Here is a 25,679-nt window from a genome sequence, read left to right as displayed (position 1 = left end):
GCAACCCTGACGTTCTCAGGATCATGTACTCCCAGGGAGATCCCTTCTTCTGGTTTCACCTCCAACTCTTCCTCACGGCTCCAGATTTTGTTCATGAGATGTGAGTTCAGTCTTTCTGAAGGGAAGGACCTCTTCAGAGGTGAGGTTCAGGTGTTGCTTGCTGCTGTGGGTGCTGGTGTGGCAGGGGTTAGTCACCCTGGCTTATTAGCATGAAACTTGTTCATTAGGCTCTAGCATTTGCAGATAATCAGTGCCAAGGAAAGTTAGAACTGAGAAGACACCCCCAGTCCTGCCTCTGGAAGAGAAACGATGAAGAAGGTTGAGAGTCCGATGCCAGTTTTGGAGCCAGTTACCACTCAGACCAGGGCTGAGGAGCGATTTGTTTTTTGCTCTCCAATTGCCACTGGACTTATCTTCCCCCCTCGACGTAATCTCCTTAGGCTGGGGTTCCACTCGACTACGTGAATTCTGCCTTTGTTCTCCAATGAGACAGACATCCTCTTGCCTGTCCTTTTTGCTTTTATAAAAAAATCATACAGTATTTTCTACTTCAGCCAAAATATGCTTTTATGAGGGGAAAAAAGGATGCCAAAGGCATATCTTACTCATAATCCAGTGAAAACAGTATCCTGGGTTCCGAGTTCTTTTTGTGTCCTGCCTGAAGTTTTTGAAAACCTGAAAATAATATTTCCTTTTTGGTGTGTGAGGAAAGTGGCTCATCGTAACTTAGGCCTTCCATAATAATGACTGCAGTTCTAGGGCTTCAAAGGGAGTGGCCACTCACTTCAAAGGTGCCCTTTAATTGGTCCTTTCTTATGACACTATCGATTTAGTGACCTGAATACATTATTTGGGTAAATCACTGGGCAGGGAGTTAGGGTTCTAGAGTCTAGAACCATTCTGCCTCCAGCTTTCTGTGTGACCTCAGGGAAGTCACTTTCCCTCTCTGGGATTCAGGTCTTCGTTTGTTAAATAGTGAATTCAACTGGATTGAGCTTCCCAAACTCAGTCATTAAGTACTACTTTCAGTGAAGTTCTTACAACCTCATATTATCTGTTTTACTGTTCATATACTCTTTTGGGCTGAATTTTAAGCACCTCTCTTTTACAAATGCATCTTATATTACTACTAAAAATGGAAAACAAATACAGTGTCCCCAAGTAGAATTGAACATTAAACATAAGTACTATGAGAACAAAGCTATTACAGTCCAGTCGGAGGCTGCTGTCTGCCAAACACTGGCATCGGCCAAGTGCTCTGTGCCAAGCCTGCTTCCTCTGAAGTTACTCATTCAGTCCTCACGGTAACTCTGGGAAAGGGGGGCTATTGGTATCCCCCTTTTACAGAAGAAAGAGAGATGAGCTTGTGTCAGAGGGTGTTAGACACGCTACTCTAAAGTAGAGCTTCTCACTGGTGGAGCTGGAAGGCACAGAGGAGAACCAAAGGGGACGATTTGCTCACCGAGTGACTCAGTTCTCTCTGCTCCCCAGCTCGTCCTGTGTGTCTGGTGTCTCTGACGTCTGCCTCACTGAGAACGGTTCTGTTCCGCAAGTCCCTTGCTTTGTATCTACACGCTTATCTTATTCATTTTCAATGGGTGAACATCACATTTGACTCTAGTTATTTTTCTTAAACTAAATTTTGGAAGAAAGGCACAAAATGGGATTTTTCACATGGGGTGCTCCCTTCCATTAGGGACACCAAGGGAGCCTGAGATTAGCTGCTATCAGCTAAGAACCCACAATGCCACAATAATGACTTGGAGTATCTTTTAATAGCAGGTAACAAATCCCGGAGGGCCAGTGTGACTCCTGGGCAATTGTCATTCACATCACTGAACACCTTTCTCTTTCATCCTGGGTTCCGGGGGACTCAGGGTGGTGGCTGGCGACAGCAGGTAGGAGGGAGGGCGGGAGGCAGGCAGCACTGGAGACAGGCACCTCAGGACCATCGCTGGAGCAGTGTGGCGCCGAGCTGGACCGCGAGGCTGACTCACAGCGGGCCTGGGGCCAGCGGCATGAAGAGTTGATCCAAACATTTGTGCAAAGTGCTTCCCTGAAGTGCGATAAAGGGCCCCATAACTGTGACACATTTCCCGTTTTCTAAGAGAGGCCGCTTCGAATGTGGCTGGCAGGTGCAGTGGCCTGGAACTTCCTGCCAGAAGGACAAGTTATTCACACTGCTGACACCATGACACCCTGGGTGGCTTCCATCACATCTGAAGATGGGGGCTAGGTGGTTGTGGGCTGAATTCACAGTACATGAGCTAAGGGCCTGTTCTTACTTTTGTCTTAATAATCGTGCCGGTTACAGTTACGGAGTCCATGCTGTGGGTAGGGTGCTGGGCTAAGTGCTCAGCATGCACGGTCCCCTTTAACCCTATTGAGAACTCGACGGGGTCGATACTGTTATCATACCCACGCTACAGAGGAGAAAACTGAGCCTTGGAGCAGTGAGGTAACTAGGAAGTGGTGACATCAGGATTCAAAGCCATGCCCTTCAAAAAGAAGAGATCATGGGACAGATCCTACACAGCTCACAGGATGGAAGGGAGAAGAACATCAGCCAGGACAGGAACCAGGGCAGATCTGACACTGTTTCTTTAGGCCACTGCCACTGAGTGACTCTGCCCCTCTAACCAGCCTTGCCAGTGGGCGGTATGTCAGCAGCTGCTTTTCTGCTCTGTGGTTTGGAGGGACAACTGATCACAGGATGTATTATTTTAGTATTCTCTGCTCTGGACTCAGCTCTGGAGTTGGAGGTATGAGACTCTGTTCTGTGTGTACTTGGGCAAATAATTTAGCCTCTCTGGGCCTTAGTTTCCTTATCTGTAAAACGGGCAAAATTGGGATGTTATGGGGATTAAATGAAAAAATTTTTGCCAAGCATTTAGGATAGAGCTGGACACAGAGCAAACACCCTAGAGTGCCTGTCACTAAAGGCTGGAGCCTGACAGCTGTGGATTGTGAACACTCTCACAGGGTCCAGTCTCCCCTTAGACTATGCCGTCAGCTCGGCCTCAGGAATGTGACCACCGCACGGTCCCCCAGTGAACCTGCTACTCGAAGTGTGGTCCAGGGACCAGCAGCACTATCAGCCACAGGCTTGTTTGAACTGCAGACTCTCAGGCCCCACCCTAGACCTACTGAACCAAACCGCACTTACTGAGATTCTGCGGATTTGCAGAGACAGTCACGTTTGCCAATCACAGCTTTAGAGCCATTAAAGGCAAACAAAAAGGAAAGAAAAAGAACTCTAGAATCTCCTCTTTGTTGGATACAATCCAAAACATGAACTTTTGGTTTCACAAGCTAGAACCTTCAGGATAATAATAATTCACAGGTTGGTGGCTCTTTACGATTTGACCAAGGGGTCTACACACCCACCTATTGCTTGCTCTGTAGTACCACCTTGTGAGGTACTCAGGCCTTCTGGCCCCCTCCTTCACGGCTCAGAGCAGTTTCCACACTGTTCATCAACGACAAGAGAGTCACGGCCAGTTCTTTCTCTTCCTTGGTACCTAGACACAGCCTGGCACTAAGTCCCATGACCCTATTCCATCAGAACGACCTGGACTCAGCCCGTTGTTATAATTTCCCTGGCTCCAGCCTCAGCTAAGCTCTTATGATAACAATACAGTAATGTTAACTATTCAATATGGAGACCTATTCTGCTAAGATCTTTCCTTGTATCACTTTGCTCATAGAACCCTCCCAGCCATCCTAAGAGATAAATACCATTATTACCACCGTCTTATCACAGACGATGATGACACCGAGGCTCCAAGTGAGAAAGCTGCCCAAGATTGAACGAGAGTGAGTTGTGGAGCTGGGGTTTGAATGTGACATGTTGGTCACGTCTCAATTTCTGCACTAGCTTCTGAGCTGGCCTGTCCACCACGGCCTGTCCTTCAGGCTTTGGGAGCGCAGCCCTTGTCTTCTCTCCTGTCTCCTGCCTTCTCCAGGAAGCCTCTTCCTGAACAGCACATTCCAGTGAAGTTCTCTTCATTTTGCATTTCACAGCACTCAGAAATATCCACTGGACTTTACTGTAAACTACTCATTTAATTTCTTGTCATACTCAGGAGAGTGTGAGCTCCTTGAGTGTGGTCCTTTCATTGGCGACAGACATTGTCCCAGCACCGTGACAATCACAGGGTAGGTGCTCAGTAAATGTTTATCAAATGAACATCACTCATTGCACACGTCTGGTGTCTTCACCGGGGCTGTAATCCTATAAGAAGATTACCCCAAACACTTTTGTATCCTCCATAGCACGTAAAATGTTCCAAACTGTGTAGTCTACACGGTCTGTTATTTATGGATACAGAGCCACATATTCCCCTCAGTTGTTCAGTCACTCAACAAGCATTCATTGAGGGCTGACACAGCCATTGGTGTCTAGTCCTCTGCGGTTCTTATTTCCACCTAGGAGGAGGTGAGGTCAGGCCGGCCCTTATCACCACCTTGTTTATCACCACCAGGATCCAGGTGGAGATTTCCGGCCTGGGAGGGCCTGTGGTAAGGAGATACTCCACCTCAGATGGTATCTTGGACTAAGCTTGAGGTCCTGTGTCCTCAGTGGCTCCATGGCCACAGTCTGAGTCTGGGTTCATGTGGCAGGCAGGGACCTGTGGGAGGCTAGAGCCTGTCCCCTTCCCTGACCCTTGGCAGAAACCAGGGCTGATGAACTACAGGCTGAATTTCTGCCTTTGAGGCACAGGCCAACTGAGTGGCTGCTACAGATCAGCTAAGAAAAAAGTCATCCCAGCCTCCTGTGGTTCACCCAAGAGCTGGCACCAGAGTGGGGTCTGGGCAGGTCTTCCTGGCATGGTTGGGAGCTGCCAGAGATTACAGCAGAGCTCAGGTGAAAGCTTTTTGGATGAGGACACCCAGGCTTGATGGTGTGTGACTGTTTTATCTCCAGGCCATGGTTTCACAGTCCACCCCTTGGCCTGTCTTCCAATTGCCCAGAAGTCGTAGCTTACTCAAAAGGAATTCCCTAGTGGGTACATTTACATCATTTTGGGGAGGGAAGGGGCCCTCCTTCCTGTTCCATGGGGGTGAGCAGATCCTTCTGGCTGAGTAGTTGTGAAGGAGTTGACCCGTGGTCTGTTCTGTCTCACAGTCTAATACTGGGAGGGCTAGCTTCACCTACCACCCCCCCCACCCGCCCTTTGCAAGAGTCCTCTTCTTGAGTCTACCATTCTTCTCTTCCCCAGGCTAAACCCAACTGAAGTCCCGGGAGGTGGAAGCATTTCTGCCATGAAGATCTCAGAAGAGTGTCTTAAAGCAGTACAGGGAGGAAGTGGGGGCAGGGTGGCATTGTGACTATGAGGAGTGAGGGGGAAGAATCTGCTGGCATAGTCTTTTGGGAAGTGGCCTACCAGATGCCTTGCCTCCTGACTCTCAATATTTTTGGCCCCCTCCCCCGGTCCCTCTTCAAATTCCTCCCTTTTCTCAGATCCTCACCCCCTCTCCACATAAGGTCTGAGCCCCAGTGATCAGGACTTTCTTGCAAATAACAGTTGGCAGCAGCTCAGACAGGAAGTGGGGGCGTGTAAGGTATCAAAGTGACTTGTGAGGCAAGATGATTTATTGGAATATTAATTTGTTTTTCAGCTTCCTCAATTCTTTTCTTCCATGCTCATTTTATGCAAGCAGCTCGGCCCTTTTGGGCTTCTTACCTCAGGGATTCCTGTCAGCAGAAGCAGCCTGCAGCCCACAGCTCATCTGCATCTTGGGAGGAGATGCCATTGGGTATCCTTGGGGGAGGAGAGGGGAGAGACTGAGCCAGTTTCCCCCAGAACAAAAGGGAAGAGAGGTCTGGGTCAGGGGCAGGCTGGGGTGGCAAGCAGAGGACGTGTCTCCTAGGCACATTCTCAGAGTGGGGCTTCCTGCTGTGTGTGGAGGTCTCCCAGCAAGTCCCTGAGGAGATGAGAAGACCTTGTGGGGATGGCAGCCTGGTCCTCCCCCCGGAAGGCAGGACCCTGTGGCTGGGGGCCTGAGTCACAGTGGAGTGCTGTGCCCCATGAGGGGCCTGGAGAGCAAGTACGGCTGTCAGATGTCCAACCTTTGGGCGTCTCTGCGCCACACTGGAAGAAGAGTTGTTTGGGCCCCATGTTAAAATACATTGTGACACGTAATCACAAGAAAATCTCAGAGTGTTGTAAGTACATTTATGATTTTGTGTTGGGCCTCAGATTGGACACCCCTGCGTAGGGGTGGACCTGGAAGGTATCAGTGGTTCCCATGATAGGCTGGAGGTTGCAAATGTTTTTTCTGTTTTTGGAGCATTACATCAGTGTACTGTGTTCCTATGTATGGGTGGGAGGGAGGAGGAACCCCCAATAAAGACTTTCCCCTTCCATATCCCTCTGGCAGACTGAGGGCGCAGAGTAGGAAGTGAACTGATTTTAAATAAAAAATAAAGAAGGTGCTATTTCTGTCAAATTGCATTTGAGGCCTGCCATTTGCACTTGCCTTCTTAACTGCAGGCACAGACTCATCTTCTCCGTGGGCAGTATTTCCGGTACAACTGGCACTCATCCGTCGGCCTTTCCATCTACTCATTCAGTCCATAAATACTGACTGAGGGTCCACTCTCTGTGAGGTGCTGGTTAAGTGTGGGGGACACAATGGTGTCCAAAGCCTGCCCCTGCCCCCATGGACCTTACAGTCTCATGGGGGAGGTACATGCTCATCACACAATCCTGCAAATATTTAATATGCAAATATACACCTGGATAGAGACTTAAAGGGAAACAGATGCTGCTATAAGGGTAAGTAGTAACAGATCTGATATTGTCTAGAGTGGGGTTAAAGTGGAGGGGATATCAGGAGAAACAGAAAGTCACGTTTGAGCGGAACTTCGAGACTAGGGGAGGTTTGCCCCGATGAACGGTGTGGCTCAGTTGGTCGGGTGTCGTCCTGCACAGTGAAAGGTCTCCGGTTTGAGTCCAGGACATGCCTGGGTTACAGGTTCGGCCCGGGTTGGGGTGTGGATGAGAGGCAACCGATTGATGTTTCTCTCTCACATTGATGTTCCTCTACCTCTCTTTAGCTCTCCCTCCCCCTCTTTATAAAAGTAAGTAAATAAAATCTTAAAAGACTAGATGAGGTTTGTGTCTGTGTGCAGATGTGAACATGCATGCATACACATGTATGTGCATGTGTGTGTATGTGCATGTGGGGGGGCATTTCAAGTAGAGGGGGAAGCATTCTAGAAGGCCCTGGGTGGGCCGTGGGGTTGGAGAAGGAGCCAGGTGGCTTTAAGGAACTGAAAGAAGCCTGTGGCTGCCGAGGTGAGGCCAGGAAGGGAGTGAGGAGCGAGGTCACCTAGGGCCTCAGAGATCAGTTTGGCCTTTGTCTTAGGAGTAATAGGAGGCCACTGAAGGTTTTTGAGCCTGACGGTAACAGGATCTGACTTACATTTTAGAAAGATTCTTCTGACTGCCATGTTCAGCAAGGCTGGCGGAAAGGCAGAGCTGAGACAGGCAGACCAGGCTGTGTATGGAGGGGGAGCAAACTGTGACCACGGGGGAGGAAGACGTCCCAAACACTGGTAAGTGAAGAAAACAAAAACAAGTTGCAGAAGCGTAAGTATGAGTCTACTGGTGATTTTTAAAAGAACATGCATAGATATGTACATATATTCTTCACAGATATGTATGTATATAGTCATGCCACAGAAAGTTATGCAGGCATAGCTGGTTTCCAGCCAGTTGCTATACTGACTCTTCATTACAGGATGGAAACCAGCCTGGACCTTGGGCTCACAAGCTTGGGCTACTGCATCTAATTACTGACTTTGAGCTTTTCTATGCGTGTTTTCTCAACTGTTCAATGCATTCGAGAGATGAGTTCCTTCTACTTCTGGATTCTTGTAACTCTGGGCAGAAAGGAAGTCCAAAGAAGCAGGGAGGTAGCATGCATTATCCAGGCAAGTTGTGTAACCCCAGCTCTATTTCAACATTGCAGAGCTAGGGTGACATTCGAGAAGAGCAGCAGGGGGACGGCGGAGAGTGAGAACATCTCACAGGGCAGCCTGACAGGAGGAGGTGTGGGCAGCTGTCTCCGTGTGGAGATTTATCGCCTGCCTGGACCAAAATAGCCCCATCTTCTGGGCTGCTCCAGGGAGCAACTTCCCAGTGAACATGAAATCCACTTACCCAGGCCTGGTGCTAGATCGACATCAAGTCTTTCCCCTCCAGGATCCCTGGAGCCCAGACAAAGACACTAGGCTGGCAGAAGTGAAAGAAGGGGACCAGGGGAAAGGAGGACTCCACGCCTACCTAAAGGGAGGGACCTAAGGGGTGGGCTCTCCAAGGGGGGTCTTGGAGAACCCACCCCTTAGGACTGGCCTGATTGGGGTGAGGTGGAAGCATCAGGGTGGGGTATTGTTTATATAATGTTGTACCTTGGAACATACGTTTGTAGGATGCAAATAGGTACTCTGCAAAAAGGGGATTCTATGGGCAAATAAATTGGGGAAGCATTGCATTAAACCAAGTTGAGCAGGTTTTTCTATCCTAGGATTTGGAACTTTATAAACTTCACGACTGCTTGAAGAGGAAGAAAAATAGTGCACAGTGTATCTACCTTTTAAAAAGGAACACTTTCCAAGAGAAGTCTTCTCAAACCACTCTACAGGAACCACAGGCTAGGCTCTGAGTCTGACTGTTGGGGAGGGGGCCTGGGTTTGACTTCCACCTGAGCACCCAGTAGGACCATGGTGGGTACATGATTATTGAACTGAAAACTTGCAAACTAATTCTGCCTATTTTAAGATGTGGCTGGGGATACAACTGGATGTTTAAATTCTCGTATGTTATGGCCCAAATGTTTGTTTCCCCCTCCCAATTCTTATGCTGACACCCTAACCCCCAGCACAATGGTATTATTAGGAGGGGCTAGGGATCCAAGAGGACTGTGTTTCTGTGGAGTGGATGGCTGGAAGCCTGGCTGAAGAGGATGACAGAGATGATGCATGTGGAGGGGTTGAAGATGGCAAGTAGAGACAACTTTTTCAAGGAGGGTTGCTCTAAGGGAGACAGAGGAATGGGGGTGGTCGCTGGAGGGGCTGTGGGTGCCAAAGTGATGAGAGATGCTACAGCAAGTCCATAGGCCTAGGGGCCGATCCAATGGAGGACTGGATGTTCACATGGGAGAGCATGCGGGCAAAGATGTCAGCCAAGTTCTTGAGTAGGAGAGGAGAAATGGGGTTCATTCCCCGAACAGGTAGAGGTGTTGGCCTTAGTCAGGTCAACAGAGGGGACTGGAGATTTGTGGCCTGAAAGCCTTGTTTGTGTCTTCTTGTCAAGCCAAAACAGGCATGGCAGAGAGTTGGACATACGGCTGGGCAGAGCCAGGAGCTGAGGATTCTGCGGAGGGTGACGAGTGATCACAGGCAGGGCAAAAAGGGGTGAAGAACCCGAGGCTGAGGCAGGTGCGACTCCAGCCACACAGGAACACAGCCCAGAGTTGTACAGACTTCCCAAAGAGTCTCCATACCTCTGACTTTCTCTGGCTCTGTTCCCTTCTCACTCTAATGGCCCTCTCTCCCAGTCCAAGTGGGACAGCGTTCTTCCATGACAAGAGAAACACTCGGTCCCAGTGAGAAAGGCAGATCTCTGGGCCCTTCATCCTCTTACTGAGCCCAAATCTTTGAGATGAGCTCAGTGTCTATACATGAAGCAAGGGCCTCCGTGCTCCCAATTGATGCCTTTGGAGCATCAGCTTTCTTTTAAAAGGAATATTTGCTTAATTCTCTCCTCTAGGTCATATTTGCTAGTTGGCTTCGAGAAATTGCCAGGGACTTGTGATTCTTCTACCATTCTTCCTTCCGATTGGCATGGAAACTTTTCTTTAAAAAAAAATTTCCCTTCCCTCCTGAAAAGCTAAACACTGAACACTGTTCTTCCAGGGGAAATTCCTGAAAGATGCTAACACTTGGTGTCTTGAGGTTCTCGGGATGTGGCATGTTTGGCTAAGAAAGCAGACTTTATGGACTCATGAAGAAACTGAAAGGAGATATTCTTTTCTCCTTCAAAGTTTATTTCCCAAAAGGAACACCATCCGTTTTTCCACCGCCACCCTCTGGCCCACGATATATGCAAGCTTGTCTGCCCCTTCCTTTTGGCCACGGACAGATGCCTTTTGGCTTCACAGAGGTATCCATTCCACTTGGGAAGTTATTTCCCATAGGATGTATAATAGAATGAGGGCCGGCAGGGTACATGTTCAAGTAGATTTGTTCCACTTGTCAGTGGGTCAGTAACTCTGTGAGAATCACTGTCTCTGCTCCACTAATGTTCTGGCTACCGTGTTCCAGTTTCAGTTTCTTCTGACCTGGCACTTTCCTGTCCCAGGGCCTTTGCATATGCCATCCTTTTTTTCTGCAAATTTCCTCCCTCCATCCCCATTTCACCTGGCTGGTTCCTTTGCACTCTTCTGGTCTCTGTTTAAACATTACATACTCAGAGAGCTTTCTCTATCACATCTACTGTAGGTCTTCTGATCACTGCCACCTCCCCCATTCCTTATCTCAGCACCGTAATTGTTTATTTTATTGCTCTTATAGCTTGTAATTATTTTGTTATTTATTGACTTAATCACCATCTATATCCTCCAGTAGATTGTAAGCAGTAAGAGAGCAGGACATAGTTTGCTTTGTCCCTCATTTTGTCCCCAGTGCCTGGCACATTATGGGCCCTCAGTTTGTTGATTGACTGCATAATTTGAATAAGCCCAACTCAGGAAGTGGTGTGGTTCATTGTCCTTCTGAACCAGTTGGGACGAGATTAAGTAGCAGGTGACAGAGTCAGATGAGTTTTGCCTCTTTCCCATTCTTCCCCAGGGGACGCCTGAGTGAGGAATGAGGCGAGAGGCCAGGAGGGTTGCTGTGGGAAAGCCAAGGAGTGGGCGCAATGTTAACCCCCTAAACTGCATCATGAAATCCAACTTCCTGGGTGGAGCATCCGAGCACCTTTGTGGTCTGACTGGGACCTATGCTTCCAGTTTTATCGCTTCCTTCTTTATAGTCCCTCTGCTCCAACATTTCCTTACCCCCTTGCCGTGCTCATGCTATTTTCCTGCCTGGAGGGCCTTTTCCTTTTTATCTCTGTATGTTGGACTCCAAGCCCCTTCAGAGACCAGAGCCAATGCCATCTTCTCCAGGAGGTCTCCATCAGCCCCATCACACCAAATCCACCTGTCTTTGCTTTGCGTTCCAATGGCACTTATTTATGCCACTTATGCCACCTTCTCATTATGTACACACGAATGTGTGGCAGATGCTGCTACTTGCCTAGTGGGGAGACAACAAGAGGGAGCTCATACGAAAGGAGGTAGGACAGCTGGAGGCTGGGAGAGCAGGGAGGAGAGAAACACGGGGCTGCATTTGTTTGGAACATCATGGTTCCTGTCCCTTTCAGACTAGACATGTGCTCCCTGGTCACCATCACTTCCACTGGGTCCATCTCACATAATTGTGACCCTGTTCTACAGCCTCCCTGGGGTGTTGCTGAGCTCACTTTGCTGGAAATACATCCAGAGGTAGAGAAATATGTGTGTATGGGGCAGCCGGTGGCCTTGAAAAACCCCAGTTCCATCTCGGGGTTACACAGACTTTCCTGTCTCTTGCACATGACAATTCCTCTGACATGCAGAGTCAGATGTGTTGCCATTGTTTTAATCTCCTCTCCATGGTAAGCACTCATAACTCTCAGTTGTTTTTATGAATGATGTTAATACTGTTATGACTGATTATTAAATGCCAGCTGTGAGCATTTAGCAAATGAAGTAAGCCTGGGTCAGCAAAGGGAAATCAGAGAGTCAGGATTTCATAGGCATTTTAGAAATCGTTAGCCCAGGGAAATCAGACAGCCTCACGTGTTCACTGATAAGTGGCGAATGGCTGCTTGGAGCATGGCGTGGGTTCTCAGGCCGCATCTGGGCTCATTGGGAAAGGGTTAGTGATGGCCACCAGGAGGATGAAGACGGGGGTGGTGGAGCGATGTCAGCCATTTGCCATCTCTGATTTTGTTCAAAGGCCCAGGGAGGTGGACAAGGTCCCTCCTGGAATAAGATGCAGTATGGGATCTAGAATTCCTGACTTCTGTTCTTGAATTTTTTCCTTTTGACTAAACTGCCTCACTGCTGTTAGAGACTTCCAGGGAAATTCAGAGGCCAATGAAATGCTTATGAAGCAAGACTTCTGTTGTTGTTCCCTCATTTTCTTACCTATTAACTATCTCAGCTACCTCCTCCGAAGGCTGCTGCCTTTTATGTGAATCTGCCTGTGCATCTCTTTCCCTAGTTAAATGAAAAAAGAATCATCCTGCTCCTTCTACTGCCATTCTTTTTGGAAAAGCACAATAATCAGTCTTTAATGAGCTTGTGACTCTGAACTGAGGTATAATAATTTCGGTGACTCTGCAGCTTCCGTTGATGGAAATATATTTATTTTAGAAACTGATGACCTGTGGGAAAAAAACTATTATCCTAAATATCATGATGAGGTCATGGGAGCTGATGGAGGACTTGGGGAGGGGGGGGACAGGGGAAAAGAACCAATAAAAATTAGAGTTGCATATGAATGAAAATAGACTATTTTCTATTCTGAGCGAGAGATCCTGCTTCTGTGATTCTTTAGGGGTGTTGAAGCAAATATAAGTTTCTTGCACTGGCTCAGCCCTTTGTCTAGGGGTCCACTGGGTGGCATGAGCTAAGGTCAGCCTCGGGGGGTCCTAGGAGGCAAGACTTCAGGTGTTAGGAGTGAAGAATGGCATGGCTGGTGATTATGCTTCAAAAATCTATAGGATCTTAGACTTGTCCCTGATTGGAAACTTTACATAAAGTATTATACTTTCTATTATATAGAAGCTATTTAGATGACCAGAAAACAAACTAACAAACATAAGTGCATAGTCACCCATAATCCCATCCCCTAGTCATTGTCACTAAGGTATATATTTATACACATACATGTGTACACGTGAACTCTGTAGATGGGGATTTTACTAGGCACACTGTGATCATCTTCCTTGGTTAATAAATACAGATCTGTGATGTTATATTGGACATTCATTGACTGCCTTCCAAACAATTGTTCCTACCTTCCCATTTTTTAAAAGATGTTATTTATTTATTTTTAGAGAGAGGGGAAGGGAGAGAGAAAGAGAGGGAGAGAAGTATCGACGTGAGGGAATCAATTGGTTGCCTTCTGTACACAGCCTGACTGGGGACCAAACACATAACCCAGTCACGTGCCCTGACTGGGAATTGAACTGGCGGCCTTTTGCTTTGCTGGATGACGCCCAACCAACTGAGCCACACTCGTCAGGGCAAACCTCATTTCTTAACAGAATGAAGAATTTCCAAGCCAAGTGGTTTGGGCGAGTCATCCCGTCCCCAGCTCCAGAGGACTTTGATTAGATTGAGCCGATCAGCTTACCTTATTACCCAGACTTGGTGATTGGTTCAGGGATGGGCACTTGACCCAGTTTGGATCCAGGGAGAGACATTTGCTGAGGCCCTCTGAGTTAGAATGCTCTTCTGTCTTTCATGGAAGCTTCTGGAATTGAGGTTCTCTTTCACCTCAGGTAGTGTGGCCTAACGAGGTGGGATGGGAGGAAGTCCAGCAGTCGTCGTTGCTAACAGGAGGAAGGGGCTAACTGAGACTGAAGCTATCCAGAGCAGAGCGGAGGGCACGGGAGAGATGCAAATCAGAGCCCGGACGCCGTTATGAAGTGCTGGGTCAAAGCTCACCCGGGGCTCATGCCACCTCTAGACTTTCCAGTTAAATGAGTCCGTCAGTTTATGCCCATCTGAGATGTATTATCTGTTACTGATACCCAAAGCATCCCAAATACTGTGATGATTTAACAGAATGGTATAATGTCCTATTACATGAATGTGTTAAAAGCATGTTCATGTCTACTATTCAATTTAATATTTAAGCAGTCTTGTGAATTAAACAAGTATCTATTTGGCAAGTGGATGAACTAAGGCCCAGAAGGGACAACGGATGTAGTCACAGTTAGTATGTGGCAAAACCAGGCTTCCTGGCTTTTTGAGCAAAGCTTTTAATAATCAGCTACACCTTAAGACACAGGTTATAGGCCAGTGAACAAAATAATTCTCAAGGGTGGGACCATATTAGTAGGCTAACCATTAGGGTGTAAATGTGGCCTGTCAGGTGAACCAGCTGTACCTTGGACTTGAAACTCAGGAGGGGAGGCACGAGAAAGTTTAGAGATTAGAGCAGCAGTTCTCAAGCTGTCGCCTGGGAACCTCTCGGGTTCCTGAGGTCTTTTCAAAAGGTTTGTAAAGTTTACTCTGTTTTCATAATAATGCTAAAATATTTGCTCTTCCATTCTCATTCCCTCATAAGTATATGGTGGAGTTTTCTAGAGGCCGCATGATGCATAACAGACTGGGCGCAGAAATGAATATGAAGACCCAGCTGTCTCCTATTAAGCCAGATATTAAAGAGATTTCCAGGAATGTCCAATAATGTCATTCTTTCTACTAATTTTTTTGTTTGGAAAATTCAGTAATTAAAAAAAATGTATTATTTATGTTACGTGATATTTTTATTATTTTTGAAATTAATTAATAAATAATTTAAGATTTTTCAGCTTTAATTCTGAATGCACTAGGTATGGGTAGATATAACGTACACAGACAAACGCTGTTTGGGTCCTCACTATTTTTAAGAGTAAAAATGTGTTCTGAGGACATAAAGTTTGAGAACGGTTGAATAAAGGATAAATATGATTTTCAATTAAATTTCTCTCAGAAGACTTATTCAGGCAAGCCTGGTTTCCTTTTGGCTTCTGACACCTAGACTCCAGGCACAAAATACAGTGCGAACTGGACGTTCAGCCTGAGGGGTAACACAATCAGTATGACCAGACGCTAAAGAGACCAGAGAGGACTTTTCTCCTACAGGTCTCAGACAGAACATGGCCTTGCTGCCACTTTGATTTTGAACTTCTAGCCCCCAGAGCTAGAAATTTATTGTGAAATTTTGTTGCTCTAAGCCACCCACTCTGGTTCTGTGTCACAGAAGCTCCAGGAAACTAGCGCAGCAGATACGACACAAACCCTGGGCTGTTGCTCCCAGGCCCCTGTTTCATCAGACCCAAGTCTGAGTCCTGAGCACAGCAGTGCACAGCCGGCCGATGGGGAGAACTGTTGCCCCAGCCCTGGGGAGACAGTGCTTCTGTTTACCAGCTGAGAGCAAGGAGTCCGCATGCTTCTCGCCTTGGCAACAAACAAGAGAACTTGGAGGCACATAACCTTTTATAAACAAACAGAGCCCCTGCCCTGTTCACTTTTCCAGTGTATGTCTCTGGGCAGGGCTGTTCCCTTGTGTGGGGCTGCCCGGCTGTGGAATGTGACCTCTCTCTGTAGAAAGAGCCCAGAGCGAGCTTTGCCAGCAGAGTTGGCAGGTATACCAAACTCCCCTGGTGCAGACACCTTTCCCCCAAAACTGTTTGTGGAGACCTCCTGGGTGCTCACTGCCCCCGGGCAGGGCTCGAGCCTCTGACTCTGTGAGTTGCCTTTGCACCATCAAGGTAAGACCTTCTGATTATGTGCCCATTACAGGTCATTGAGGGGTTGGGGGACACAAACTGATTTCATCCCTGCGCTGACTCTGAAATGGGCAGGGCACCCCCACTGTACCAATGAGAAAACTGAGGCTCAGAAGGATGAAACGATTTTTCCCGGGTCATAGAATCAATTCATGGTGGAGCTGAGACTGTCCTGATAAAGGAGATGAGCTTGGGAAGAACTGGATGTTGACCTGAGAAAAGACAGGTGCCAGGCAATGGGTAGCTGGTGAGCAGAGGAAGGGGCAGTGCCTAAACGAAGTGTTGAGAAATGCGAGATTCAGGAGCCAAAGATCTGGCTTTAGAGTAAGAACCAGGTTTGAAGCTAGGTTCTGCCAAACACTAGCTGTGTGACTGGGAAAGTTGGCCTCTGCCTCAGTCTATTTAACAAATGAAGAAAATAGTTGTACCTACTTCGTCAGGCTGTTCTGGCCACTAGATGACAGGATGCACATATTGATCTTGGCGTCTGGCTAAGTCATAGGTATGATTGTGGTGGCGGTGATTGCCAGCCTGCAGTCATTCTTCACTGCTGCCTGGAGCTGACCTGGCGAACGCTGCTCCCTCTGTGGTAGGTAGGCTCAGTTTTGGAAAGACGACCACACTGATGAAGGGTTGTGGGTGGTGCCAGGTCAGGAAAGGCCCTGGGCAGCTCGTGGCAGCTGGAGAGTGATAGGGGATCCGCGCCCCCTAAGGCTATTTCTGCAGCTTATTCTAAAGGCCTGTGAACAAAGCAAAACAAAACAAAACATGGTAAGGAGTGTCCCAAATGCTCTCAAGTACTGCCAAGGCTGTGTCTGCTTTCTGAGTCACACCGAAACTCATCATCCCCTCCTTCAGAGGCAAGACCCTGTGACCCTGTGGGGATAAGAACCTGTCCTGAGCAATGGAGTCATTGCTTGTGTTCCCAGGGAGGCTCCTCCTGGCTACCTCCTCTGTGCCCCTCATGCTGGGTTGCGCCAGTGAAGAAACAGGGTTGAGTTGAGGTGCAGGGCCCGGCAGGGGAGGGGGTTGGCTCTGCTGAAGGTACATGTGAACCCCAAAGCCCCTCAGATATTGAATGAGTGACGCTTCCTGCTTCAGAGTCTTCCATGGCTCCCTATTTTCTGTACCCTACGAGCCGAAGTAAAATTTCTTAGCCTGGAGTTCAAGAACAGATCTGGCCTCAGTCTTGCTCTGTGGCTTGACCCCTTATTGGGTCCAAACCCAGGGATGGCAGCTCCCCAAATGCACCATATCTTGGCTGGTGCCCATCAGAAATGCTGGTCTAATGGAGACAGGGCATGAAACATATCTGTTGAATCATATCATACTTTATTTTCTCCTCTTGTCATCTTTAAAAAACACAATAAGAAATAAAAACACACAAACATAGCTATGGAGACTCTGCCTCAAACAATGGAGAGGCTTGAATAAATTCCTGAAGCTGCCGTGTCCAAGTCAGGGTTACAGGAGGCTGGTCCTGGCATTAAAAAGAGCAAATTGTCCTGCCCTTTGTCTGGGGGCGAAGAGCCCTGGAATGAAATATCCCACTTCCTACCAGGCTTCATTACCTTCGTTCCCTACCTCCCCCACACACTGCATTACTTAGTAGAGTAGGGTGGGGAAGAAGTCTGGTATGCCAGAGAACATGGAGATAAAACAACATTTTGCAAGAAGGCATTTGTCCTTTCTCTGTAGGGGAGCAATTCATGCTGCCCCTGATTTGGCAGCTAAAACAATTTTGGATGTCGGGTTCTTGGGTTAGGAAAGACCCATTAGCTCCAGTGGCCTGATGGTATTAGCTGTCATGTGGTCCATATCAGTTCCAAACTGGGGGGCACTTGCCCCTCTCCCCAGGGATATCTGGCCATGTGCAGTGTCTGGAGATGACTTGGGGTGCTGTTCCCCAGGCCATCTCCTGACAGCTTAACCAGAGCCTCTTCAGAGAAGTCTTCCCTGTCCAACTCACAGTCACCACCTTGATAGTCACTTCCTTTAGCATCTTCACAGCACTCAGCAGTACCGGAAGTGGTTGGGCGCACTGGCGCACTTGTCTGCCCCTCACTAGAAAGTCAGTGCACTGCCAGCAGGACTCCACCTGCCTCGTGACCCCCACACCCCAGGGCCGCAGCAGCCGGCAGCAGTGGGAAGCCTTTATCCTCAGTAGATGAAGGAACGACTGGGGCCCAAGTTCCTTTCTGCTCACCCTCATCTTCTTCATCCTTCGGACTACATAACTCCTTGCTTATTTGGCCTCCTCTTGGCACTAAGTCGGGGAGACTTTTATCTTACTCTGTCGTGCGTTTGGGTTCTGGAGGCACTGTACTAACCTCCCCTCCCCAACTGGAAGCTCCTTGAGGACAAGGACTCGGCTTTCCTCTGATGGTAGTTCCTGGTCTGCAGCTCACACCGCGCAGGGTGCTGCCCAGGTATTTGTTGATGCCTGTCGCACTGAATTCCACTAGGACTGCCAACCCCAGTGTGGACAGGAAGCTTTCTTCTCCTCAGGTATTTTAAAAATAGAGACAGTCTTTAGCAAACTATTTTTCAAACCTAGTGAATTCTCAAGCAGACAAGCGATTGTTAAGGAAAGAGACTGTTGAGTCAGGCTATTGTTTGAGCTCCTGTGAGTGTATATTCTCACCAGAATCAGAGAAATTATGAAAGGATACGTAGAGAGCCGAGAAAGTCACAAAATTCCATGCTATCAATGAAACGTCGTTTCTGATGTTCGCTCAATTGCACTTCTAAGCTAGGCTGGAACAATGTTCTAAGACTCTCTTTTACTAGAATAATTCCACCTAAGAATAGTAAGCATTCAATTCAAGAGAGTAAGAGCTGGAAGGGACCTTAAAAATAATCCAGCTCAACTCTTCTTAATAAGGGGTGAGGAGCTCAGGAGCAGTTGTATTCAACATCACACAAAAGTCAGGGGTAGATGTGGGCTACCCAGGCAGGCCTCCTGGCCCTTGGTCAGTGCCGTTTTCATCTCAGGGTTAGTCTGTTCGTCCCAGCAGCCCTTCTCATGTTGTCACATAACGTGTTTCTCCTCCCGAGCTGCAGGTGTCAATTCTTCATGCACCCTGGCTGGTGGAACGGGGACCTGCCTCCATGGCTTGATTCGAAGGACATCAGGAATTCTTCCCCTTCCTCTCCCTGGCCCAGTACCCCTCACTGGCCAGTCACTGCCGCCAGAAATTGTACTTTTTATCTGGACATAATCTATCTTTAGACCAAAGGTCGCAACTTCAAATGCCTAGGGGGCTGAGCAGGTAATAAAAACAGTGAGCTGGCACAGGAGGGACTGCGGGGCCCTGGAGAGCTCAGGCCATGCCCAAGGGCCTAAAGGAGCAGCTGTGGCTCTGCTCCAGCCAGAGGGGCCATATCTTCTGTTTTCAAGACAAACCAGAATGCTTTTTTAAATCTGAACTCTTCTGAATTTTAAACATTGGCAACAGCAGCAACAACAACAAAAGTCAAAATACTATCTGACCCCAAACAAAACAAAACAAAGAAAACACTTCTGTCTCTCCAAGCTGGATTCGGTATTTTACACAGGAGGGTAAAGCCATCTGCAGATCTTCCCAGTGGTCAGGGGATCAGGGAGATCAATAAAACGTTTCCTCAGGGAACTGCATGGAAAGCCATTTGGGTGCAGGGCCAGGAATAGGTGCGGTGGGGGAGGTGCCTGGGGAGCCAAATTTAAGGAGATGCTTATTCTCAGGGCTGACCCTGAACTTGCATGACCTGGAGAAGGAACTCTTCCTTAAACTTTGCTCCCTAGGTGCCTTACTCCCTCACCTGAGTGGGGGGGTGTGCAGAGGAGGAAGGGGGACCAGCCATGGGTCAGGGGACCCATATCTACAGGTCAGGCTGAGTGGAGAAGAGCCCAGGGAGTGGACAAGGTGTGTGAAGGCCACAGAAGGCCAGCTTTACAGGCAGTATGACTCCACTCTGACATGGAAGGAGCTGGGCAGAGGGTGTCCTGTGCTTATCCCACCACTGTTTGCTTCCCTGATATCGCCACGCCTTCTGGAAGTCTCCACTCACTCTTGCCCTAAGTGATCTCAGTGGAAAGTGTGAGAAAACAAGTAGCAGCAGTTTTTACCTCCAAACCAAGCAGGAAAAGCACCTGTGGGCACCACGCTAGGGTAGAAGGCTTCAGTCCAGCCCCAGAGCTGGTGGGTGGGATAGAGGCTATTGCCTAGTTCAGAGGCCCTGGAACTTGCATAGGCCTCTGCCTCCTGAGAGCTGCCTCAGGGGCAGGGCAGACTTGTTCTGGGTAATTCTGAGGAGGGGGAGGCTGAGCCTTTGTACAATGCAGCCTCCCTGCCTCCTGAGTGGCGTGTGGCAGGAATCTGGAGGATCCCAACTCCAAGCAGCTCTTCCTACTGTCTCCTTGGCTCTCCAGCCAAATGCCTGAGGCTTGGGGCAAATGCTGGGGACAGCTGAGTTTGTTCTGGTGTTCAAACCAGGGGTGAAGGACATGGTTTTAACATAAAATAAATTTCCGGAGACAGAGAGAGAAGAGAGGCTTCCATTGGGAGACCCTGAAGGCCCTAACCCTGCTGCTCCCTCACAGTGTCAGGTCAGGAATCAGTGCCTGACGGGAACCAGCAGCCAGCAAGCCCCCCAGGGAAAGGGACGAGCCGGTCAGGGAGTGGGGCCAATTACCCTCAAGGCGCTGGGGGGTGGCCCACATAGCTTCTGCATGGGACCCCCTTGTTTACCTGGGTCCTTGGTGCCAGCTACTTGCTGTTTCTAATACCTGCAGCACGTCCTCGGGCAGGTGCCTGGGCCCCCAAACCCTATGGGCTGCTTGGGCAGGGGGTGGGGGAGGATTCTGGGGGATAGGAGAGATGTGACAGCTGTCTGCACACGCAGGGTGTTGGAGAAGTTGTCAAGTGGACATGAGAAAAAATAGACTTCTCCGGGACCCCAGACTCTATAATTGGGACTAGAGGTAGAGCTAAAGGAGACACATTTTTCTGTTAATACAAACAAAATAACAACCCAACTGTTTTTTTTCCACAGAGTGGTCTGCCAATTGTGCCGGTGTCGTGACCTCCTCAGAGAAGGCTTCCTTGAACTCCTTCCCCACTTCCCCAACTAAATCTGTTGCTCCCCCGAGTCGCTCTGTGCCATCAGTCTATTTCCTTTCAGTTAGTTATCAAAGTCAATAAATGTTGGGCTCACCGCTGCTCGCTTGCTCGTTTTCTACTAACTAGTCTGAGCAACACCCTTCATGAGGGCAGAGGTCTCTGTGTCTGGTTCATCCTTGCTTCTTTAGTGCCTAGTGTGGTGCCTGGCACATAGTAGGAACTCAATAAACAGCTGGTGATTGAATGAATGAAGAGCCAGTGAATACTTCAGGAGAAAATAAATTCCCTACCACTGAAAAGATTTAAGCAGAGGTTGGGTGGTCAGTGGTCAGGGATGTTAGAAAGCCCTCCCTCTTCCTCCTCCCTGCATTGGTTAGTTATGCCAGCTGCTGGGACAGACCCAAACTGTATAATGGTTCAGTCATCAGAGAGAGTTATTTTAGCTTATGTAGTCTTAGCTAGCTGTGTTTGATGGGCAGGCGGTTCTTAGCTAGGAGGCGGTTCAGGAACTCAGGCCACTTTCATCTGGTGGCTCCATCATCTTCAAATGTGGCTTTTTAGGTCACCATGCTCAATGGCATCAAGCAGTTAGAAGGAAAGAGGTGACGCTAGGCCATGCCTGGAAGAGGGATACTTGCCTTCACAGTCCACTGATTAGTACCCATATATGGCATGGCAGGGTTTGGGTGATGGCCCAGAAGAGCGAGGGGACGAGTCTGGTTATCATCCGCCAGCTGTGCTGTGCCAGCGTTGGGCAGAAGCTGGGAGCAGATGGCTTCTGGGAGCCTCTCCAGTCCCCAGTGCCCGTGTTTGACGGATTGTGTTTCCCTTTTGCAACAACTTAGCATGTAAAGAGACGTCAGGTACTTATTATCTCTTTTCTAGCTTTATAATTCCTTTTTTTTGCTCAAGAATTTCTTCAGTGTTTCTGATATGACATTACGGACAGTGTGAACCTTCGCTTAGGCAGCCACAAAAATGCCCAAGTCAGAGAGAGACCCGTCTAGGAATCCCAGCTTTATCACTCCCTAGATACGTGGTACCGGGCAAGTGACCTAACCTGTCTGTGTCTCTACTTCTTTCTCTGGAAAATAAGGACAATGACAACAACAATTATCTACTTTGTAATGAGGCTTACAAGAGCCCGTAGGTACCATTTATGGTGCATTACTCTAGGTCACAGGGGGTAAACATAAGGCCTGAGAGCCGAATCCAGCCCTCTGTGTTTTATCTGGCCTGGCACCTTGTTTCTACCTGGGGGCAGCACTGAGCTCCTTGCCCCCAGCTAAGGAGCAGTTACATTTATACAGTCCTAAAATTACATTCGGCCCTTTGAAGGCAACTGCGAGGCTGATGTGGCCCCCGGTGAAGATGAGTGTGATACCCTTGCTCTAGGCTGTTGTCCTAAGCACCTTATTTTTATCATCTTTTTAAAGTTTTCACAGCAACTCTACGAGTAGATAGTATTATTAGCCCTAGTTTTAGAGAGGGGAACAGAACCACCGAGAATAAAGCAGCTTGCCTGAAGTCATGCAACTGACAGACCTGAACGCAGTCACCCAGTTCCAAAGCCCACAAGGTAGGTAATCGGTGATAACCATGCACCACGAGGGCGGTTTTTGTTGTTATTATTGGCTCTGCAGGCCAAGCCAGTCCTAGGCTTACTTACAGTATTAGTCATGATTTGCTAAGGATTTCAGTCTATAAAGTAACTTTATGGCTCTTAGCTTTATAGGTCTTCACCATAACTCTGAGGTGCTTTCACTATGGTACCCCTTTTATAGGGGATAAAAATGAGCCTCCGAAGGCATGAATCAGTTCAAGGTCACACAGGCAGAAACAAGTGGAGATGGTTCTCATGCTCTGACTTTCCACAAGGCCTTTGGCTGGTTAAATTCAAGTTAGTATTTATTAAGCACTTAGAATGGTGCCTGGCACATAGTAAGCATGATATAATGAATAAGCATGTTCATTAAATAAGTTAATTGAATAAATATCATACCCCACTGACCTCTTCTATAAATATTTCTCTAGCACAGCTACCATCTGGGAAGTTAGGGGGTGGTGGCTGTCAGCCTGGGTCTCTCATCCACTCCCCGGACCCCCTCATGCCTGGTATGCTCAGGCTGCCTCTTGGCTGGGCTGGTCTGTTCACCTTCTCCCCTCAGTCTGGTCTGTTGTTTCTAGCAGCTCTTCCCTACAATAAAAAACATGGCTTCTTGTCCTGGCTGGTGTGGCTCAGTGGACTGGGTGCCGACCTGTTAACCAAGGGGTTGCCAGTTCAATTTCCAGTCAGGACTCATTCCTGCGCTGTGGGCCAGGTCCTCAGTGGGGGGCGTGCAAGAGGCGGCCACACTTTGATGTTTCTCTCCCTCTCTTTCTCCCTCCCTTCCCCTCTCTCTAAAAATAAATAAATAACATCTTAAAAAAAATGGCTTCTCATTGCTCCTGTGTTCAGGGCCCTGCTGCTGCTGTGGATAAAGGTGTCACTAACTGACAGTGACCTGATGGGTGGCGGTGCCTTCTCTAAAACTATTGACATTCTATGGGGCTTCAGCTAACCAAGAGAAAGAATTAGTGGCAGAATTTCAGACCAATGGGAGACATTTTCGGATGAAAGGGCCTGAAATCACAGGAAGTTGTGAAGCAGGACTACGGTTGCTCAGAGCTTTTCATGAAGTCCACCCTGACCGGAAGATCGTCGATGTTTTCATCTCTCTCTCTGCTCCGTTTCATAAGAGCTCTTTTTTTAGTTGCTTTAGAAGATTCCTAACATTCCCTGTCAAATGGGGCCCAAAATGATTTCCAACGTGTGCTTTTAATGGAACAGACCCAGAAATTCCCACACAGTGAGGAAATAAAACTGAGAAACGTGTACATATGTATTGAACAGGTTTTACTGTACCTCTACCGTGAGTCAGGTACTTTTGTAGGTGCTGAGGAGGCAAGGATGGGCAAGCAAGCCATGGCCTCCTGAGGGCCTCCTGAGGCCTGTAAAAGGCGGTTTCACCTTTAAAACCTGAAGTGGTGGCCACACCAGGTGACCCCCTAAAGTTTCTTGGGCTGTAGGATCTAGGATAACATGACATGACAACCTATTGTTTGGTAGCTCAGAGAACTCCTTCCTTCTACAAGTAAGGAAAGGACACCACGAAAATGGTGTGTGTCTGAGACTTCTAGTCATATATCCTGATAACCCTTCTCTCTTCTTCTATAGCAATAAAGCCTCTGACTTCTATGATTTATAGCTGGGCGTTTGGCTACAGAGAATAAAGGCTATATTTTCCATCTTGTTTTGCAGCTTAGAATGGCCCTGTGACTAAATTCTAACCAACCAGCTAGGAACAGAAGTGTGTGCAACTTCTGGTGGTGTTCTTAAAGGGAAAGAACACACTCCCTCCCCGTTTCCTCTTCTTACTGGACAGAGTAAGGACATGGTGATGAGTTGCCATGGGATGGGGATAAAGGCAACACCCCTCCCCTGGGGAGAGTGGAGCAATAAGACAGAAGAAGACATGTAAATAGCTTTTTTGTTTGTTTGTTTGTTTAAGCTACCTTAAATAACCCAATCTACTTAGTTACCCAAAATCTCTACCTGAAATAAAACACTACACACAGATATGCCAGATACTTGGCTTCTTTCTTCCTTCTCTTCTTGAGTCAACTCCATTTACTATTACTCTTCAAATTTAACCCTAGGAAGCATTTGCAGCTACATTTTTGCTGGAAAGATGGTGTCTATCCATAGATTCCTTACAATTAAATTTATTACCACCATGGAAATAAAGGGTTTTCATGTCACAGTGAAAGATCATTGAACGAGCCAACTGCTCCTTGAGAAGTCTGTTGGAGCCAGTCAAAGCACGTAAGTGCTGGGAGGTACCTCGGCGGCCAGTCTTTGACAGATGTTTATCGATCGCCTGCCCTGTGCCCAGTAGTGGGTACATGGAAGGACTAAAACGGAAAGTGTGTAAGATGTAGTCCCTGACCTCAGGAAGCCCCAACCTGAGTAGGATATTAAAGGCTACTAAAATACAAAGTTTCCCCCAAAAGTACTGTCTTAGGCAGGGGACATTCATTGACTTGGCCTAGGGACTAAAGGAGGGGAAGACCTAGTGGTACTTCACATGAATGATTTCATTTCATTTTTGTAGCATCCCATGAAACACGCACTTCATTATCTCCATTTAACAGATGGAGAAACCAAGACTCAGAGAGGTTATATAATCTCTCCTAAAAACAAAACAAAACCCCAGTAAACTGATTCTATGATTGTTTTGAAAGTCAGATCCAGACAGAAGCAGGACAAGCCTTTCCACTTTATCCATCTGTAAAATGGGTTAGTAGATATTAACAAGCAAGGAACAAAGGAGACAAACTGAAAACTTCTATGAGAAATACATACAGATTTTTTATGGTTAGAATACCAAAAAATGCTGCAGTTCATACTCTAGTCTTATTTCTAAGCTCTTTCCTCCTTCTGAGACAACTTCCCTAAATCAGGCTGGCTTCCAAAAGAATGCTGCACTACGACATCACCCCACTTCACATAACAAAACATCACTCAGTCGACGTGCAGATCATTTTTCCAATAATGCTGTAGTGACAAAAATCAACAAGTTTCTTGTCAGAACATCTTGGTCATTAAAAATACATTAATAGCTCATTATTCAAGATACTGTATTAATCCTGCTCATTTCCTATTGAAACTTACGAAATACTAAAAGCCTAATCAACCAGAAGTAGTGTTCAGTGGCCATAAAAAGAATGCTCCATTAAAGAAAAAAAGAATTATGATCAAAATGGTAATTATAATATATTGTATTTATCTGGCACTGCGCTCCTTTAAATGGTTGAATGGCTTTGTAATTTGTACAGAAAAGGATTGAGGATGCAGTGTGTTCAAAAGTAAAATTAAAGTGGTGTGGGTGGGTGTGTTCGTGAAGGGAAGCAGTAAGGTCTTAAGGGCTTTTCA

General features: G+C 47.6%; 1 long non-coding RNA gene across 1 annotated transcript; it reads left to right on the top strand.

Annotated features, from left to right (window-relative positions):
• The first annotated feature begins 15,346 nt into the window (after window positions 1-15,346).
• On the top strand, window positions 15,347-20,787 carry LOC123478352 (uncharacterized). Its single transcript, XR_006653529.1, has 3 exons — window positions 15,347-15,584; window positions 18,666-18,874; window positions 20,637-20,787. It is a non-coding gene; the product is annotated as an uncharacterized lncRNA (long non-coding RNA).
• Window positions 20,788-25,679: the final 4,892 nt, after the last annotated feature.

This window comes from Desmodus rotundus, chromosome 6 (assembly GCF_022682495.2).
Source record: "Desmodus rotundus isolate HL8 chromosome 6, HLdesRot8A.1, whole genome shotgun sequence".
NCBI classification, from domain to species: Eukaryota; Metazoa; Chordata; class Mammalia; order Chiroptera; family Phyllostomidae; genus Desmodus; species Desmodus rotundus.
Note: the sequence above shows the minus strand (reverse complement) of the source record. Positions and strands in the feature narration are given on the sequence as shown.